Raw genomic sequence first — 20,871 nt, forward strand, 5'->3', positions numbered from 1 at the left:
TGATAGATTAAGGAGGTGGGATAAAGCAAAGCTGTGGGAAACCCCTGGGATTGGATAAAAAGTAAAATAATGGACACATACTTAGGTGAGTGCAGGAACAATTAACATGATAATGAAGGAATTTGTGGCATCTGCCCTGGCGCCCACCACATTTGGTTGTGCCCCAAGGGGCTCCAGAAAAAGGGAAGTTACAAGTTACCCAGACATTTCAAGGGTATGTTATCATAGATGCAAAAAGACAGATAGGCTCAGTTAAGGTAAAGGTTGACCTTGTCAGTGAAGATACTGGCCTAGGATGTAACTGCCCACCATAACTGCGTTTAGTTAAAGTTTAATTTCAGACCATCCTTTGTGGTGACTTTAGGTCTCTGAGTTTGCAAGACTGTCATGCAGGCCTCCCCTGAGCTTGTCAGGTCAGCATGTGGCCCCTTTAGTTCACACTCTCTTTATGTGAATATATATTCATTATTATTAATATTTATTTTTCTGAACAGCAGAATTAGGGAATTGTGATTGCACACACCATGCCCCATTTGTCCCTTAATATTTCAGCATATATTTCCTAAGAACAGGATATTATTTTATGTAACTACACCACAGTTGCCAAATACAGGAAATTTACCTTGATACAACACTTTAATCTACCATCCACATTCTAATTTTGTCAATTGTTGCAACAATATCCTTTAGAGCACTTTTCCCTTCTAGTACAGGATCCAGTTCAAGGTCATGTTTTGCATCTAGTTACTATGTCTCTTTAGTTTTCTTTCATCTGGAATGATTCCTCGCTTTTCTTTGTTTTTATTACATTAACATTGCAGGCATCTGTTCCCTGCAACTTCTCTTACCTCAATTCCCTACTCTCCTCTGGCTGGAATGTTCTTTCCTCACATCCTCACTTGGCCCACTCCCTCTTCTTCTTCAAGTCTTTACTTAAAAGTCACCTTCTCAGGGAGGCGTTCCCTGAACAAGCTGCTAAAATGTGCAAACTCCTGACATGCCTTACACTCCATATCCCCATCTCTGCTTAATTTTTTTCCATGGCATTCATCACCATCTAATACTAGTATGCTGTATATTTACTTGTTTATTTATTGTCCATCTCTCTTCACTAAGAAGTCAACTCCAGGAGACCTGCCTGTTTTCTGCACAGAGGCATCTCCAGTACCATGCCTGGTAGATGCTCAATTATTTATTGAATGAATGAATGAATGAATGAATGATCTTTGAACCAACCATGACCCTCACCTAGAGCTACATACATAGTGAGTGCCCCAGAGTGTTTGACTTAATGAAATAAAGATGAACAACACCACCCCCACTTGTGTTAATCAAGAATATGAGTCTACTGTTCATGGTGAGTTATTGACATTTCCTGTCCAGGAACTGGTTACATGGTCAGTCAGGCTGACTGCGCCAGATTGGGCCCAGATGTGGTCATCAGGCCATATCACAGGGGGGAGGGAGCTCTGTGGACACAAGACTGAAACCGGATGTGGTGATCAGGCTGCATCACAGGGGGAAGGATAGGGGAATTTTGTGGGTGCCAATTGGAGCATTTGGAGCGGAAGCTGATGGCTGTACCTCGAGAGGAAACAGAAACTGTGGTGGCTGGCAAGAGAAGAGGCCCATTTGTATCCCTCAGCCCTTCAGCCACTGCTGGCTGCCAATAGACCACAGATACTTTTTGGAGGAAACTTTCTATTGAAGTGTAACATACATACAGAAAAGTACACAGCTCAATAAATGACAGCTCAATAAATTTTCACAAAGGCTGCACACCAGGGTAACTAGCCCCCAGACCAAAGAATAGAATGATACCAGTCACCTAACAGCCCTCCAGTCTCTACCACCACCCTCCATGGTTACCGTTACCCTGACTCCCAGCACCAAAGATTATTTTCCTGTTTGTGAACTTCGTGTACTTACACGGCACTAATTCTTTCATGTATGACTTCTCTGCACAACATTGTTTGTGGCAACAGCCTTTTGACCCTGCCTCTTCCTCCAGAAGCTCAAAGTGGGAACAGGAACCTAACAATAACTCACTTTGCTTGGCTGGTTTCCATGTGCCAGCCATTCCTTAGAGCCTCAAAACCACTTTATAGGCTGGGCCTGTTATTGCTCCCATTTCACAGATGAGGTGACTGAGGTGCAGAGAGGTTAAACAATTTGCCGCGCTAGGAAGCAGAAGATTGTATATTTGACCCCAAATCTGTCTGATCTCTGAGCTTATTTTCTTATCCACCATACACATTTCTTAATAATAAAATAACCATTTATTGGTTATCCATTTGGGCTGGACATTACGCTTGAGCTTTATGTTCATTGTCTTATTTGATTTTCCCAGTCCTTGTATGAGCAATATACCTTTATCCATGCTTGACAGATGACTCAGAGTGGTTAAGTAATATATCCAAGGTCACACAACCTAGGAGGCATGAAAATAAAGACTTAAACCGTACTACATTGACTCCAAAGTCCAATGTAGGGTGGAATCAGCATTTAAGTGCATCTTTCAAATATACCTACAGGGCTTTTCAAAGAAGAGGTGACAACAATAGCAGGTATCTTTTGTAGAGCTACTTTGAGTCAGAAGCTTTGGCCAAAGATTACAAATGATTCCCCCCAATATCTGTTCCTGTCTCCTCTCTCCTAGTAAGAGAACACCTGAGTTTTAGCTGGACAGACGGCTTCCCACAGCTTTACCACATTTCCCAGGCTCCTTTGCAACCAGCTAGAGTCACGTGACTAAGTTATAGGCAATGCAAAGCTCTTCCCCCACATATCCACAGGCCTGCCCTTCACAAGGAATGGGCACTGCTCTTCCTTTCACTGTTCCCTTCCTGTTGGCTGAAATAACAGACATGGTATTGGGGAGCCATCCTGGACCATGTGGACAGGGATGTCTCTGTACCAATGGAGAAGCCAGGATGCCATGGCTCCACAGGGTGGGGTCCCGGGCTCCTTCCATATAGTTACTCCTCCATCCCTAGGGAATGCTGAGGGGGGAGGGTTCACCTTTCCCTGTGAAGAGTCCTTAACCAATGACTGACAGGAGTTGGTAGATAAATACCACTACACCTTTGCTTCAGGTGGACAATTCTGAGGTATGTTTTACTTTGTGTCCTGGAGCTCCAGGGTGGGGTTGAGCTTCAGTTGCCCAGAGTGATAACCTACTCAGTAACTCACCTTATATTGGCTTCTTTCCCTTCCCTGTCTCACTTCCAGATCCTCCCACCAGTACTTCCCGGCAAGCATTCTTTGAAAATATTTGCTTCATAATTATATTTTCCTTAACCTACTTTTCAGCTGGTAAACAGGGCAAGCGGTGACCTACTGGTATGCACAACAAAAAGGGTCCCAATGAGAGAAACCCTGTTGGCTGGCCCTGGAGCAGCTCAGGGATCCACCCTGCCTGCCCAGTTTTCATCAATTTTCCCCTGAACCCATTCATTCCAAGGCTCCAGCCAGCTCCCCTGCCCACGGCAGGAGTTAGTCCTGTTCCTTCCTCGGGGTGTGTTTCATCTGTAAGGCCTCCAGTTCTGTCCTGCCAGTGATAAGATATTCCACGTAATCTTTCTGTCCCTGACCTTTATAAGAACAGTACTTATCCAGGGCCTCTGACGTTACTCCTTGGGGATAAAAGCAGTGGGAACAGGAAGACAGAGAGAAAACACAACAAAAGAGAAATGGAGGCACAGAGAGGTGAAGTAACTAGCCTCAAGTCACTCGGGAATGGCAGAGCGCAGTAGGAACTCAAAAAGCCTGCTTCCAGAGCCTGAGCTATGAACCACTTCTCCATGCTTTAATATTTTCTGATTTTCAAACTGTTGTCAGTCCATGGTTGTGAAACATCTCTAAGTGAACAAACTTGAATAGCCTACTTTGGAGGGGCCTTGAGGATCTTTGCGTCCATTTTTTGGCCAGTCATGTGTCCTCTTTGGAAAAATGCCTCTTTACAGCCTTGGCTACCCCTGAATTTCTGATCTTCAAAGCAAACAATCTGGAGGCCAGAACTCCGGTCAACGCCTGGCACAGAGTGAGTGCTTGGTGAAAATATACCAGATTAAACAGGTAGTGTCTCTCACCTTGTCTTCCTTCCAGAAGCCTGATGCTGATTAATAAACCTGCTTATATTACTGGCCCATCACCTGTGGGCTGGGCACATGAGTAGCACCTGTGATTGGACTCAAGTCTGTCTCCCGGACCTCATCTCCTTCAACTCCCCACTCTCTTGTTTCTCATGAACCCCACTGGCCATTCTCCTATCCCTTTACTCTGCCAACTTCACTTCCACCTCAGGGTCTTTGCATGTGCTGTTCCCTCTGCCTGGAACTCTCTTCCCACGACAGCTCCATCTCAGCTCAAACGCCACTTCCTCAGAGAGGCTTCCCTGACTACCTTATTTAGAGGAAACGGCAGCACAAAAATATTGAGCATAATTGCTAACAGTTACACAGCTGAAGTATTGGTGAGATTTCTGAATTATGTTACCTTATTACATGCCTATATTTCCAACCTTTTTCTACAATGGTGATGTATTCCCTCCATGAATTTTTTTCCTTACTCAAATTTAAAATTAATTAAGAGTAAATCCTTAGAGAGGACAAATCAGTGTCTGGGGCTCTATTTGCCAATCTTCCTGGCTCAACACTTCAGCAGGATTGAAACAGGATCCTGGCCTTTTGTAACCTCCAGGAATTCCTTTCTCCCCACCCCCTTGTCTGCCCTTGGCGATGTATGAATCATAAATCTGTAAGCAATCCTCAGATCCCAAAGCCTCTCTGCTAAACAGATTCCCCTCCCCTACGGATGTCTGTGATCTACAAACTGGGGATAGGAAAAGCACTTGCTTCGCAGGGTAGTTATAAGGATCTAACTTCATGGTGCTTAAAAAGCATCTAGCAGAAGGAAGGTTACTACTGTGTGGGAACTGCCCTGCATGATGAGTTTGGAATCAGACAAACCCTGGATCAAAGCTTTGCTCACTATATGACCTTAGGCAACTCGCTTGATCTCTCTGAGCTTCAGTTTCCCCATCTGTGAATGAAGATTTAAAAAATCCATACCGAGTTCATTAAATGACTTTTGCTAGAAAGAAGAAGCTAATAAAACCCAAACTGGCTTAACTGGAATAGGCAATCCTGCCTCCCCTCTGGACAGTGGTAGATCTACCAGCCTTATGACATCAAGGCCCCAGGTTCTTTCCATCTCTGTTCTGCTGTCCACAGTGTTGATTTCATCCTGAGGCTGGTTCTCCTCGTGATCATAGGATGACTGCCAAGAGCTATCAGGGCTATAGGCATCCTCTTTCATGTCCAGTAAGCAAATAAAATCACTTCCAGACTCCCTCCTGGAAGAATGAGGAAGAACTTTCCTGGCAACTATTTATGGTACTCACTTCTCATTGGCTAGATTTGGGTCACCTGCCCATTCCTGAACCAATCTCTGGCAAGAGGATACAATTCCTATGATTGGCTTAAACTAATTGGGTCCCAGGCCTATGGCTGGGATGGAATGGATGTCAAGGAGTCAACTACACTGTCCACTGCACCTGCCTCAAAGGTTGCAGGGGGAGTGAAATGAGATCATGCTTACAAAGCTTAGCACACAGTAGGTGCTCAACAAATAGTAGTTCTTATTATAATTGTCAACATTATCATCATCATCATCATTTGGGAGTTTTGGCATCAGACAGACTTCCATTAACAGTTTCTCCACTTAGCTGTCTGGCTTTACAAAAGCTGCTGACCTTCACTTCTACTCTGTAAAATGGAAATAAGTGTTCCTATCCCATGTCATTATTGTGTGGCAAATCATTAACGTTAAATCTGTGCTGATCATGCTCTTTTCTTTAGCCTTCCTGTAGGATTGATGGCCTCTCCCCCTCCTCAGTAGACGTGGTTCAAGTGAGGGAGACTCCCTTCTGGCACCAGGAGCAGATACCTTATCTTCACCTGAAGTTCCCCATCCCTCAGGCCAATGTGATTGGTTCAGGGAAAGCATGTGATCCAAACTGGCCCAAGGACTGGCAGCTCTAGAACTGTGCTGGTCTTCCCAGGGAAAGGGGTGCTCTCTTCTCTCTAGGATTGCTGAGCTGGAAGGTCAGAAGCTGGGAGCTGCTAGAGACCATCTTGGTGACCACATGGAAAGAGCCTGCCTGAGAGTGAAGCCAACAGAAGGGAGAAATGGGAGATGAAGAGGGGCAGAGGCCTGTTGACACTGTTGAGCTCCTGGATCCAGCCATACCTGAATGAGTTGTACCACTGGACTTTTCCTCACGTGACCTGATTTTCCTTTAGACTACTTTGAGTTTCTGTTACTTGCAATGAGGAGTCCAGAGTCCCACCTAGTCTGACAGAAAAGGAGGTAGTCCTCTGAGGGTAGGACCATGCCTACCCAAATCAGCTTGGTATCCTAAAATTTTGCCCAGGCCAATGCATGAAATAGAACTCCAGAAGTATTGAGTTAAAAGTGAAGTCTGGCCCTGACCGGTTTGGCTCAGCGGATAGAGCGTCGGCCTGCGGACTGAAGGGTCCCAGGTTCGATTCCAGTCAAGGGCATGTACCTTGGTTGCGGGCACATCCCCAGTAGGGGGTGTGCAAGAGGCAGCTGATCGATGTTTCTCTCTCATCGATGTTTCTAACTCTCTATCCCTCTCCCTTCCTCTCTGTAAAAAATCAATAAAATATATTAAAAAAAAAAAAGTGAAGTCTGGTGAGGATACCTTTTCTCTAGTTTATAATAAACAGACATACACAGAGAAAACTGGAATCACACTCTACACCTTCAAACGCCACCTCCTCGAGAGGCCTTCTATAACCACCCAACTACGTAGCTCTGCCTCCATCCCATCTCTTGCACCATAGCATTTTTCATTATCTAAATTAACTTATTTTGTTTTCTTGTGCACTGTCTCTATGTAAGCTCTACAAGGGCAGGGGTTTTTCTCTGCTTATCATTGCCATGTCCCCAAGGCCTTGAACAGAATGGTTAAAGTACTCAATACCTATTTTTTAAAATAAATATTGTTATGTATGTAGTTTGTTTTAACTGAGTGTTGTGATCAAAAACATCTTTCCAGGGTAATAGATATGAATCTGCTTCTACCTTTGAGATAAATGCGTGGATTTCTACTGGCTGGATGGGTTGTTTGTTTCCCAAACCTTGCTGAATGACTGTGTGTGAAGTAAACAGCCAGATGAACCAGGGTATGGGTGGGTCAGTACCTCCTTTCATGCAACAGAGTAGAGCAGGGGGAAGGAGAACCCATCTGGCCTTTGACAGGCTCGCCCTGATTCACAGGGAGAGGACTTGAGCGAACACAGACGACTTCATGCTCTAGCAAGAATTTCCCAGGCAAAAATAGTCCTCAAACAACAAAGGTGAGGACAGGAGACAATTCATTGAGGATGGAGTTGCTTATTAAGCTCCTACCCACAAATGGAATTAACTTAATTTTTCTTTCTAATTACAAAAGTAGTATCAGCTTACTATTAAAAAATTTTCAGACAATACAGAAAATCATGAAGAGCGAAAAGCAGTCATAGTTTTAGAGCATTTTATAAACTATCTCTTAGATTTTTTTCATTGCATAGACATATATTTAAACCCTAAAGCATATTTGTGCATTTTTTAATTCATCAGTAATAGCTAAGGTTTATTAAGTACTTGAATGATATGCTAGGTGCTCCCCAGTTATTAATTTTATCCTAACAATAGTTCTGTGTGATAAGTTATATTATTAACCCCATTTTACAGATGGGGAAACTGAGACACAGAAAGGTTAAGTGATTTAGCCCAGGTCACACCACTATAGGTAGCTAAGCTGGGATTCAGACACAGGTAGTCTGTCTTCAAAGCCCATGACCTGAACCACATCCCATTGCCAAGGCAGAGCAGCAGGGGTGGGCAAACTTTTTGACTCGAGGGCCACAATGGGTTCTTAAACTGGACCGGAGGGCCGGAACAAAAGCATGGATGAAGTGTTTGTGTGAACTAATATAAATTCAAAGTAAAGGAGCAGAGGGGAGAGCAAGAGAACCCTCCGCTCTTTTGGCTCCGTGGGCCGGATAGAACAGCCGAACGGGCCGGATCCGGCCCGCGGGCCGTAGTTTGCCCACGGCTGGCATAGGCCCTTTCCTAAGACAATATCCAGAGATAAGTTATCATTTGTAGGGCCTGTGTTTATTCTTCTACTAGTGAATAATTGGGAATGTTGAAATTTTCCCCTATTTGGAAACAGAAGTGAATTTCCCTTTTGGTCTTTAAATGAGGTAAGAAAACTGGTTAGAGGCCACCACAGCCAGTATTTCTAACCCAAGAGAATCATTAAAGGGGCTCAGCACCACTTGGAACCAGTCACTTCATTATGCACACATACATTGTCCGGGGGAGTTACCTTTAATTTGAGAAACATCCATAAAGTATTTATGTGCCTGTCATGCTTCTAAGACTTCATGAATATTGGTTCACTCAATACAAAAATAATATTCTGAAATACTTACTGGGGAATGAGGCATGGGGAGGATAACTTGCTCAAGGTGACAGAGGTAGTAAGTGGCAGTGCTGGAATTCAAACCCTGGCTAATTTGGCTGCAGTGCCTGATTTCTTAACTCTTATTCCGTCTGCCCCTTGGCCCAATTAAGCCAGACCTCAAAGCAAGCCTGCTTTCAGCTGAGAACTGAAAGCAGCAAACTGAATTTCTTCTTCTTCTTCTTTTTCTTCTTCTTCTGCTTCTTCTGCTTCTCCTTCTCCTTCTCCTTCTCCTTCTCCTTCTCCTCCTCCTCCTCCTCCTCCTCCTCCTCCTCCTTTTCCTTCCTCCTCCATCCTCCCTCCTCCCTCCTTTCTCCTTTCTCCTCCTCCTCCTCATCTTCTTCTAAACTACTTCCAGCTCAGAGTTCGTAGGTACTAAGTCCATGCAGGCTCTGCTGTGGTCTATGCTCAGGGTCTCCCAGGCTGAAGATACACAGCCTGTCTACGTCCTCCTCTGGAGGCAGAGGGAAGAGTCCACTTCCAGGCTCATTCAGGCTGTTGGCAAAATTCAGTTCCTTGCAGTTGTAGAACTGAGACCCCAATCTCCTTGCTTGGTGGTGGTAGAGGCTATTCTCTCTGTCACTAGAGGCCTCCCGTATTCCTTGTCCCGTGGCCCCTTTCACTTTTTATTTAAGGCAATTATTTGAATTGTCCCACAAATTTGTCTCGAATAAGAACCAAAGGAGCCGAAACCGGTTTGGCTCAGTGGATAGAGCGTCGGCCTCCAGACTGAAAGGTCCCGGGTTCGATTCCGGTCAAGGGCATGTACCTTGGTTGCGGGCACATCCTCAGTGGGAGGTGTGCAGGAGGCAGCTGATTGATGTTTCTCTCTCATCGATGTTTCTAGCTCTCTATCCCTCTCCCTTCCTCTCTGTGAAATATCAATAAAATATATTAAAAAAAAAAAAAAGAACCAAAGGAACTGGGAAGGCCCTTAGAAACAGGTGCTCATCAGGACTTTTCTTTTGTTTCCGTTTGTTTGGGGGCCCTGTGCTGGTGTGAGGTGTCCCTTTGTAGAAAGAGCTGGGTCATGTCTGCTGGGCCAGGAAAGGGGAGACTCCCCCGACCAGACCACTAACCCTTAGCCCATCACCACCTTAGGGGTGTACAAGGGGAGCCTTGGAGATCACAGAGGAGAAAATGGAGGTTAAAGTTTCTTTGGAGGGGATGGTTTTTGTGTTACTGCGTACATAGTACATAATAAGTGCTTAATCCGTATTTCATGACTTATGGTGGATACTATTATAGGTATTAGAGCCCCTGAGAGTATAAAAGGGATGGCAGATAATAAGGAGATAAATTTTAAAAAGAAACAGAATATTCTGCTACGTAAAAGAAGCCAGACACAAAATGCCACATATATGATTCCATTTATATGAAATGTTCAGAATAGGCAAATCCATTGAGACAGAAAGTAGATTAGTGATTGACAGGAGATGGGTGAGGAGTGACTGACTGCTAACAGGTACAGAGTCTTGTTGAGGTGATGGAAATGTTTGGAACTCAGATAGTGGTGATGGTTAAGCAACATAATAAAAGCCATTGAATTGGACACTTTTAAATGGTAAAGTTTGTGTTACATGAATTACATCTCCATAATAACTTTTATTTTTTATTTTATTTTTTTTTTATTTTTGTTAGAACAACTCAGCAAAATAAAATTCCTGTTTATTGTGGACAACATTGTTTCACACATACATCAAACAGGCCAAAAAAAAAAAAAAAAAAAAAACAACAGCAATTTCATAGACAAAAAAAGGGAAAAAAGAAATCTTTTTATCTTTGGCCTTTTTAACCATCTCATACAAACCAACTACTTATAGTACAGCTAAGTACATACACAAAAAGTTACTGGAATGCTTGAAATAAGATTGTTTTTTTGTTGTTGTTATTTTTGCTTTTTTAAAAATATATATATATATCTTTATTGATTTCAGAGAGGAAGGGAGAGATAGAAACATCAATGATGAGAGAGAATCATTGATCGGCTGCCTCCTGCACATCCCCTATTGCGGATTGAGCCCACAACCCAGGCATGTGCCCTTGGCTGGAATTGAACCTGTGACCCTTCAGTTCACAAGTTGACGCTCTATCTACTGAGCCAAACCGGCTAGGGCTGTTTTTGCTTTTTTTACAAGGTTTTTTTTTTCCTCCTTTGAGATTATAATGAACATGGTCACACCATAAGTAAAGTCAGAAGTAGGACAGAGAATGCTCCAAAGGCTGGTTTGGTCATCCCAAGATCATTAAAAATGGCTGACCCCTAACAATATGTACAAAAACATAAAATGTAAATAAAAACTACAAACAAATTTTCCTTTCTAAAGTACTTTTAAGAAAAAAAGCAGGGGGAGAAACCAAGATGGCGGCATAGGTAAACACCTAAACTGCTGCCTTGCACAACAATTTCAAAACTACAACTATAAGACAAAACAGACATCATCCAGAACCACAGGAAGGCTGGCTGAGTGGAAATTCTACAACTAGAAGAAGAGTAAAGCACACTGAGACTCACAGGAGCTGTGGAAGGCAGATGTACAGAGGCGCGCAACTGAGTACGAGGCTGGCTTTCTCAATTGTGAGGGAGACAAAAGCTCCCAACTACTCTTGAACTCCAGTTCCGGGCAAGACTCTGGGGACCGTGACTCATATGGGGAGAAACTGAACTGTCTGGCAGCGGGCGAAACTCGAGAGCAGCTTTCTCTCAGAGGTGCTTGCAGTGATTACCTTGGGACACTGAGACCCAGGGGCCTCTTAGGGCAGGGCTGACGGGGAAGCCATTGCTGTTTGCTCTGCCCTGAGACCCCGCCCCATCCAAGTTGAGCACAGAGGCTTTTGCATATGAATGGCCTGGTCCTTTGAATTCTAAACTTACCTAACAAACTGCAGCTGGGTCAGTGAGACCCAGAACATCCAAAAGAAGGCCCAAGGCCCCACAGCACCTTGCATTGTGTCACAGCTGGGCCTCATCTGGGCACCTCCAAAACCCAAACAAAGTAGAGGAATCTGCAGATCTCTCCATAGCCCCTGCTGGGTGGCCTCAGGCAGAGGCTAAATTAGCACCTCCTTGGAGATCCAAGAGCCAGTGTACGCAGGGGTCAGAGTGGGACCATCCAGATTACAACTCCTCAGATCCATAAGGGACACACTCAGGGGGCAGACTCAGTGAGCACCAAAGCACCACTGAAGCAAGTCTTGTCTCATAAGGTGTCTCCAGCACAGAAGTTCTCCCAGCGTAGACACAGCTGATCATCACAGCCAATTGGCCTGGAGGTCAATTCCTCCCAGTGATACCAACAACAATCAAGGCTTAAATACAACAAGACTGTGCACACAGCCCACAAAGGGGTGCACCAAGGGTGTCCACCTCAGGTAACTGGGGAGGCCGACCCACTGGGCCCTATAGGACACCTAGCACACAAAGCTACCCTACCAACTCAGGGAAGCAGTGAAAATGGTGGACACAAAGAAACAGGTCACAAATGAAAGAAATGGAGGGAAGCAAATGACTGGATATAGAGTTCAAAACCATGGTTATAAGGTTTTTCAAGAATTTTCTAGAAAAGGCCGATAAATTTAGTGAGACCCTTGAGGATATGAAAAAGGACCAACTAGAAATTAAGCATACACTGACGGAAATAAAAAATAATATACAGAGATCCAACAGCAGACTAGAGGATCACAAGAATCAAGTCAAAGATTTGAAATACAAAGAAGCAAAAAACACTCAACTGGAAAAGCAAAAAGCAAAAAGAATCCAAAAATATGAAGATAGTGTAAGGAGCCTCTGGGACAACTTCAAGCGTACCAACATCAGAATTATGGGGGTGCCAGAAGAAGAGAGAGAGCAAGATACTGAAAACCTATTTGAAGAAATAATGACTGAAAACTTCCCCCACCTGGTGAAAGAAATAGACTTACAAGTCCACGAAGTGCACAGAACCCCAAACAAAAGGAATCCAAAGAGGACCACACCAAGACACATCATAATTAAAATGCCAAGAGCAAAAGACAAAGAGAGAATATTAAAAGCAGCAAGAGAAAAACAGTTAATTACCTACAAGGGAGCACCCATATGATTGTCAGCTGATTTCTCAACAGAAACTATGCAGGCCAGATGGGAGTGGCAAGAAATATTCAAAGTGATGAATAGCAAGAACCTACAACCAAGGTTATTACTCTACCCAGCAAAGCTATCATTCAGAATGGAAGGTCAGATAAAGAGCTTCACAGATAAGAAAAAGCTAAAGGAGTTCATCACCGCTAAACCAGTATTATATGAAATGCTGAAAGGTATTCTTTAAGAAGAGGAAGAAGAAGAAAAAGCTAAAGATAAAAATTATGAACAAATACATATCTATCAACAAGTGAATCTAAAAATCAAGTGAATAAAAAATCTGATAAACAGAATAAACTGGTGAATATAATAAAACCAGGGGCATAGAAAGGGAGTGGACTGACAATTCTTGGGGGGAAAGGGGTGTGGGGGGTGCGGGAAGAGACTGGACAAAAATCGTACACCTATGGATGAGGACAGTGGGGGATGGGGGTAAGGGCAGAGGGTGGGGTGGGAACTGGGTGGAGGGGAGCTATGGGCGGGGAGGGGGAGGAAGCAGGAACAATCTGAACAATAAAGATTTATTTTTTTTTATTTTTTTTTTAAATATATTTTATTGATTTTTTACAGAGAGGAAGGAAGAGAGATAGAGAGTTAGAAACATCGATGAGAGAGAAACATCAATCAGCTGCCTCTTGCACACCTCCTACTGGGGATGTGACCGCAACCAAGTTACGTGCCCTTGACCGGAATCGAACCTGGGACCTTGCAGTCCGCAGGCTGACGCTCTATGCACTGAGCCAAACCGGTTTTGGCAAGATTTATTTTTTTAAAAAAAAAGAAAAAATGCAGGGCCTTGGAAGTTTTGGTTCTTTTTTTCTCCCCTGTGGTAAATTCACGTTGTGGTTTCGGTTGGGTGATGAAGAGCGGGAGTCATCTGCAGGTGGCGCTGCCCGAGATCAGGGGGTGGGCAGGCGGGTGGGAGTCTCTACTCGAAGGTGACCATGTTTAGAATCTGAGACAGGAAGTGGAGGGTAAATAGGCCACGGAGGCCTTTAACTTTTCCTTTTTTTGCTGTCTAGTCATCCTCATCAGTCTTCTGCTTCTTGGTGTCAACATCGTCATCCTCGGTGCTGGTGTCCAAGGCCGTGTCTGACATGGTGGGACACGCCAGTGATCCTATGTGGTGGATTTTAAAAATACATATATTTTATTGATTTTAGAGAGGAAGGGAGAGGGAGAGAGAGAGATAGAAACATCAATGATGAGAGAGAATCATTGATTGGCTGCCTCCTGCGCGCCCCCTACTGGGGATTGAGCCCGCAGGAATTGAACCTGGGACCCCTCAGTCCTCAGGCTGAGGCTCTATCCATTTAGCCAAACCAGCTAGGGCACAGTGGATTATTTTTTTTTTAATATTTTATTGATTTTTTACAGAGAGGAAGGGAGAGGGATAGAGAGTTAGAAACATCGATGAGAGAGAAACATCAATCAGCTGCCTCTTGCACACCCCCACTGGGGATGTGCCTGCAACCAGGGTACAAGCCCTTGACTGGAATCGAACCCGGGACTCTTCAGTACACAGGCCGACGCTCTATCCACTGAGCCAAACCGGTTAGGGCTGGATTTTTTTTAAAAAAGCCAGAGTTGGAGGACTCTGGCGAAGAAGCTGCCGTTGTCCCCGGCAGTGGATGAGGCGCGCAGCGGAGGTGGTTGCAGCGAGCAGAGGGAGCCACAGGAACAATGCAAAGATGGCTTTCAGAGCAGCCAGTCTCCATAATAATTTTTAAAACATTTTAAAAAGAGAAAGAAATGGGATGATTTCACTTGATGGTATGTGTAGCAAGGACAAGAAAGGAAAATGTTGCAAGAGGTAGTAGCTGTTGTCGCAAGTGAACCGGGTGGTTCCTTCAGGCCCCACTGAGGAAGTGACTTTTGTAATGAGGAAGCTATGTAAATATCTAGAAGGCAGATGAAAGATCAGTATGTGCAAAGGTCCTGAGGTGGGGCCTTTTTTTGGAGAGCTTCCACATTGGGGAACCAGAATGCTTCTATGTGTCCACCATGCTGCATCCCAAGCTCCATGAGGACAGAGCTCCTTTGTTTGGGACTTCGCCCTTATGTATCTCTTCATTGGGCTGTTGATACGAAAGAGTGATAATGCTAGCAATTCAGATATACCAGAGAGAAGCCATAAAGTACTTCCTTTAAATGAAAAGAGAATTTAAAATTACAGCTGTGGCTTACTTTGTATTTTTTTTTCCAAAACATAACCACTTTATTCCCCATTTTACTGAGTTTCCAGAGCAGACACACTTATTCTTGGATGCAAATACATCACCTTTAGCACATGCAATAGTTACGCTTCCTGACAACGAGCTGCCACACGCCTCGCCCTCAGTGCTTACTTTGTATATTTATAGGACAGCTCTGCTAGGGCCTCTGAAGGCTTGTGTCCAGGAAGAACTTAATTATGGAAAACAAAAGACACACCCAAATACCGATGTCAGTGTGCTTTAGCCGGTTCCTCGAGGAACCTGGTGCATGGTGCTTCCCTGGACACCTGACATGCGATGTGATGTCTATTTACTGTCCAAGGGACAGTGCTGGGAGGTCAAGGGCGCAATGCACATACATGCCTATGACTTTTAAGCACCTACAGATCCAGGTAAGGATCTGTTCAGTGAAATTATTGACTAAAATGTGAAAACAACAACAACAAAACACAAAGGTCCTGACGTAAAGACAACCTTGGCATGTTCAAGGAGCAGATAAGGGAGCAGAGCCTGGAGTTGGGGTGCAGTGAAAAAGGTCAGAGACCCCTGCAGGGCAGAAAGCAGACCAAAGAGGGCCTTCAGGGTACTCAGAGGAGTTTGATTTTTGTTCCCAATAAGATGAGGGTGCCCTAGCCGTCTTGGCTCAGTGGATAGAGCGTCAACCTGCAGACTGAAGGGTAGCAGGTTCGATTTCAGTCAAGGGCATATGCCTGGATTGCGGGCTTGATCCCCAGTAGGAGGCATGCAGGAGGCAGCCAATCAATGATTCTCTCTCATCATTGATGTTTCTATCTCTCTCTCCCTCTCCCTTCCTCTCTGAAATCAATAAAAATGTTTAAAAAAAAAAAGATGGGCGTCCATGGGATGCTTCTGAGCAAGAGAATAACATCATGAATGCTTAAAAAGCAAGGAAGGATAGAAGCAGACAATGTAAATAAAGCCCTTTGATACTCTGCCTGTCATGAGGAACAGTCCTAACTGCCAGTCATCTGTCATAAACTAGAAATATGCCAGCTTATCATACAGGGCGTCAAGGCCATGGCTATTTGTTACTTTCGTCTTTGACACGACCTCACCTTCCTATTCCATGAGTCACCAAGCCCTGTCAGTTCTTCCTCCCCCGACCCACACCCCTTCACCTTTGTATCGTTCCCACTGTCCCCATCTTGAGGCCTGGTGACAGACAGAAGCACTAGTTTCCAGGCTGCCCCTAGGCTTATCTTTCTCCTTTCTCCCCTTAAAAATATCATATTTTTTCTCATTTCTTGCTGCATATCACTTACAGGGAAAAATTTAAATAACACTAAAAAGAAAAAGAATACCCATGACCCACAATTCAGAGACAACCATTATCAAAACAACATTTTCACATATGTTATTCATGTCCTTTTTTATTTTTTTAGATTGTATTTGTTATGCATACACATAAATTGAAGAGTCCAATTTCCTAAAACCAGAAATCTCTACTTCATTCCCTCCTCCTATTCCCCCTTCCCAAAGAAAACCACTTTTGCCCTCTTTTAATGGATTTTTGTTATTTAATTCCATGTCTCTAAATAACACGCTTCTATTTCTGTCTCTAAATTTTTCAGTTTTCAGTATAATCTTCTTTCCCACTATAGGATATGAGGGTTCTGCTCTCTTTCCTTCCCTATATTTGACCCCAGCACATATACACACCCTCCCCTATTCCTCTCAAGATAGTTATATTTTAGTGAATCAATATTTAATATTTACATAATTGTGACTATGTAAATGCCATTCACAGCTAAGCTCCATGGTAAACTATGGTGTCCTTTGCTTTCCTGCACAGCTTTATAGTTTTCCTTAAGTTAATAATTGTCTTGCTCCCTCCCCCCACCCCAAGGAGACCTAATTTTCTCAGTACATGTTTTCAGTTCAACTTCAAACTTTTGCCAGTGGTCCAAGTAACCTCTCAACATCTTTCAATGCATCAGAAATGGTATTCATTCACCTTTTTGAAGGGATCTCCCTGGAGCCTTCAGACCTGCTAGAATCTGACTGGTTACCCCCTCTGGTCCACAGCTGTCAAAGATCCCCCTGGGATCTTCCTTCACCATCATCTGGGAATTCCATTTGCTTCTATCTTGTGTAGGGTTTCTGTTTCCTATATGTGCTGTCAAGTGGGTCACCACTGGAACTCTGGGAAACTGTTTGGAACATGCACCTCAGAGTTGTCCCACCCAAGTGGAGGTACTTATCTTTCAACTCCTGTCAGTCATTGGTTGAGGGCTGTTCTGGGAGCATCAACTCCCTAGCACAGCTGACTTGTCCTGTGCTGAGAGGAAGCACTTAGGCAGCAGTAGGACCCTGCAAGGGGTTATGAGCAGTCACCAACAGAGTTTGCCATGGGAGAGGAGAGCCCAAAAGAAATTCAGATTCCCAGGTCCCATGCTGGAGATGCGGTAGATCTGTGATAGTGTGGTAGGCAGTTAGACAGACTTGAGCAGAGCACAGAGGATGGGCCAGGTACCAGGTCACCAGGTTTCTAATAATGAACAATCAAATGTAGGGTGGGACCTCACCCCCAAGGTTATCTTTCCTCCCCTAGCATATTGGCTGGTCATGCAGTTTGGACCCCCAGACCTTTCCTCCCTGGAGATAACATCTAGGCCTGTTGTATTTCAGCTCCAGGTCTAGAAAAACAGCAAAACCAGAGGAGCGACCCCACGGCTGCATTGAATAATGACCCCCTGCCCTCCTGCAGGCCAATCAATCAGTGGAGATCACAATCCTGAAAGGACACACCTGGAAAACTGCTGAATATTGAGATTTTCCCCCTGGGACCTCCCCTAAAATCTCCACTCTTAAAACCCTTAGGATGGAAGACCCAGTGGCTCTCCGTTCCTGGAGTCCCCCCTGGCCTTCCCCTTTTCCCTCCCTCTACCACCCCCTGCCCCAGGCACTTTACCATTAGCTTCCTCCTCCCAAGCTCCAAGGGCCCTTCCTTTACCTCTATAACTTGTTTCCTAAGCCCATTTCTTCTAGGAATTACTTTTTTTTTTTTTGAGAGGAAGGGAGAAGGAGAGGGAGAGGGATAGAGAGCTAGAAGCATCGATGAGAGAGAAACATCGATCAGCTGCCTCCTGCACACTCCCCACTGGGGATGTGCCCACAACCAAGGTACATGCCCTTGAGCAGATTCGAACCTGGGACCCTTCAGTCCACAGGCTGATGCTCTATCCACTGAGCCAAACTGGCCAGGGCTAGGAATTACTTCTTCTACCTCTGTGATTTACCAAATAAATGTTCTCCTTCAGTTTGGGTCTTGGCTCTGAATTCTTTCCTAGCCAGAACCCAAGTACCGAGGTTGCTGAACCCAGGTTTGGAATGACCCCACCAGTCAGACACCTGGTACCATTCCAGCCGCCCTACAACAATAGGATTGGAGTCTATTTTTTCACAAACTCTCCCAGATGTATCTTTGCACCTGACTCCACTGAATTTTATAAGTCCAGATTTTTCATTTCTGCCCAGTAATTTTAATGCCTGTTACCTACCAAATGGCCAGTACCATATTAAAACATTAAAATCCACAGACATTTAAAAAATTATGCCAAACTCTCCCCAATGTGTAAATCCATATGAAACAGTACTAAATAGTAAAAATAAATGAAGGGAAGGCCAACACAGAACTTATTTTTCCCATGGTATGGTTGGCAGAGAAATGGCCCCTCAAAGATGTCCACATGGCCCTGGCCAGTGTTGCTAAATAGAGCACCAGCCCATGCACCAAAGGGTCTCGGGTTCAATTCCTAATTCCCAGTCAAGGGCATGTACCTAGGTTGTAGGTTCGCTTCCCATCCCTGGTCAGGGCTCATGCTGGAGGCAACCAGTTGATGTGTCTCACATCAATGTTTCTCTCTTTTTCTCCCCTTTCCTTCCCCCCTCACTCCCTCCCTACCACTCTCTCTGAATAGAAATAGAGAAAATATACTCTGGTGAGAATTATTAAAAATAAAGTGATCACATGCTAATCCCTAAACCCTGGTACATGACAAGGGGAAATTAAGGTTGCTAATCAGTTGACCTTGAGATGGGGAGATCATTCAAAAACATGAGATGGGCTCAATATAATCACAAGGCTCCTTATAAAGGAAAAAGAAGGCAGGAAAGTCAGAGAAGATGTGATGACCAAAGCAGAGGTTGAAGTAATGCCATTGCTGGCTTTGAAGAGAGGAGATAGGGCCAACAAGCCATGAAATATGGGCGCCTCTAGAAGTTGGAAAGGCAAGAAAACAGATTCTTCCCTAGAGCTTCCAGGATAAACACATGCAGCCCTACTGACACCTTGATTTTAACTCCATGACACTTCTAACCTCTAAAACAATAATTTGCATTGTTTTAGGCCAGTTCCTTGCAATAAATCTCTTAATTATTTCTCCTACTGGCTCTGCTTCTCTGATTGAACCCTGACTGGTACACATGATAACTACTTTGATTCCCTTGCAAAACATATTTGAAGTATCAAATTTATTAAAAAGTTTTTGTTGGTGCCCCTATTTTGCTGACAGCTTCAGCATTTTCTTTTATAAAAATTAAATAAATTACTGAGCATCATGTGCTTGGAGTAATGTCTGGTACAGAGTAAGTGCTCAAGAAATGTTAAAAAAAAAAAAAAAAAAAGGAACAGAATAAAGACAGGAGTGTGATAAGCCCTCTGCTTTCAGGGACTTATATCCTAGAGGGGAAAATGGATGATAAACTTAAGGAGTAAGGAAAGAGAGAACAAGAGGGATGGGGGAGTCTGATAATGATAAGTACATCAGAAACACTTATTTTAATATGTTTTTACTGATTTTTAGAGAGAGGGGTAGGGAGAGGGATAGAGAGATAGAAACATCAATGAGAAACAGCATTATTGATCAGCTGCCTCTGCACGCCCCCTCCTGGGGATCAGGTCTGCAACCCGGCCATGGGCCCTGAACAGGAATCGAACCAGCAAGCTCTTGGTTCAATGCTCAACCACTGAACCACACTGACCAGGCAGAAACACTTCTTTTAAGACTAAACTAAGGGTCAGCTGCCCATGGTGGGCCAATCCAGCTGGCCATCTGCTTTCATATGGACCCTAGCTAAGGTTTCCATATTTTTAAATAGTTGGGGAAAAATCAAGAGTATTTCATGCTTGGCTGGTGTGGCTTTGTGGCTGTCAACCTATGAACCAGGAGGTCATGGTTGATTCCCGGTCTGGGCACATGCCCGAGTTACCAGCTTGATCCTCAGTGGGGGGCATGCAGGAGGCAGCTGATCAATGATTCTCTCTCATCATTGATGTTTCTACTCTCTCCCTCTCCCTTCCTCTCTGAAATAAATAAAAATATATTTTAAAAAAAGAATATTTCGTAACATGTCAAAATGATAAGAAATTCAAATTTTAATACCCATAAAGTTTTATTGGAACACAGTCATGCCTATTTAAATCATCTATGATGTCATTCCCACTGTAACAGCAGAGTGGATTTGTTGTAATGGAGATCCCACTAAAATATTTCCTGTCTGGCTTTTTATAGAAAAATTCTGCCAATCCCTGCTTTAGACTGAATGATCAGGGAGGGCGTCCTGAGGAGGTGACATTTAAGCTGAGATCTGAATGACAAGATTGGAGGTAGAGGGCAGAGAGAACAGAAAACAAAGGTAGAGCTTTCTCTCTAATCCTATAACAGCCTTCTAAAGCCTTCTGTCACAATAATGGGGCCTTGAGGCTCTGCAGGTGCTGAGGGGGGGTCCCAGGATCACAGACCCCACAGGTACCGAGTTGGGGTAGAAAGGCAGAACTGCCTGGCACCAAAGCCTGCCATGTCCTGTGCCACCCCCTTTTTAGCCTGACAGGGCACAGGAGCCCAGGAACTGCATGTCAAATGGCTTTATTTGCCTTCCTGGGGACTTTAGATTCCTTCCCAGGAATAGGTGACAAGAGTCTGGGATTTGCCCATAGGCCTGAGAGCAGGTGTTCTTCCGCCTCCTGGTTGGCAGCA

Source organism: Plecotus auritus (genome assembly GCF_963455305.1).
Source record: "Plecotus auritus genome assembly, chromosome: 8".
NCBI lineage: Eukaryota > Metazoa > Chordata > Mammalia > Chiroptera > Vespertilionidae > Plecotus > Plecotus auritus.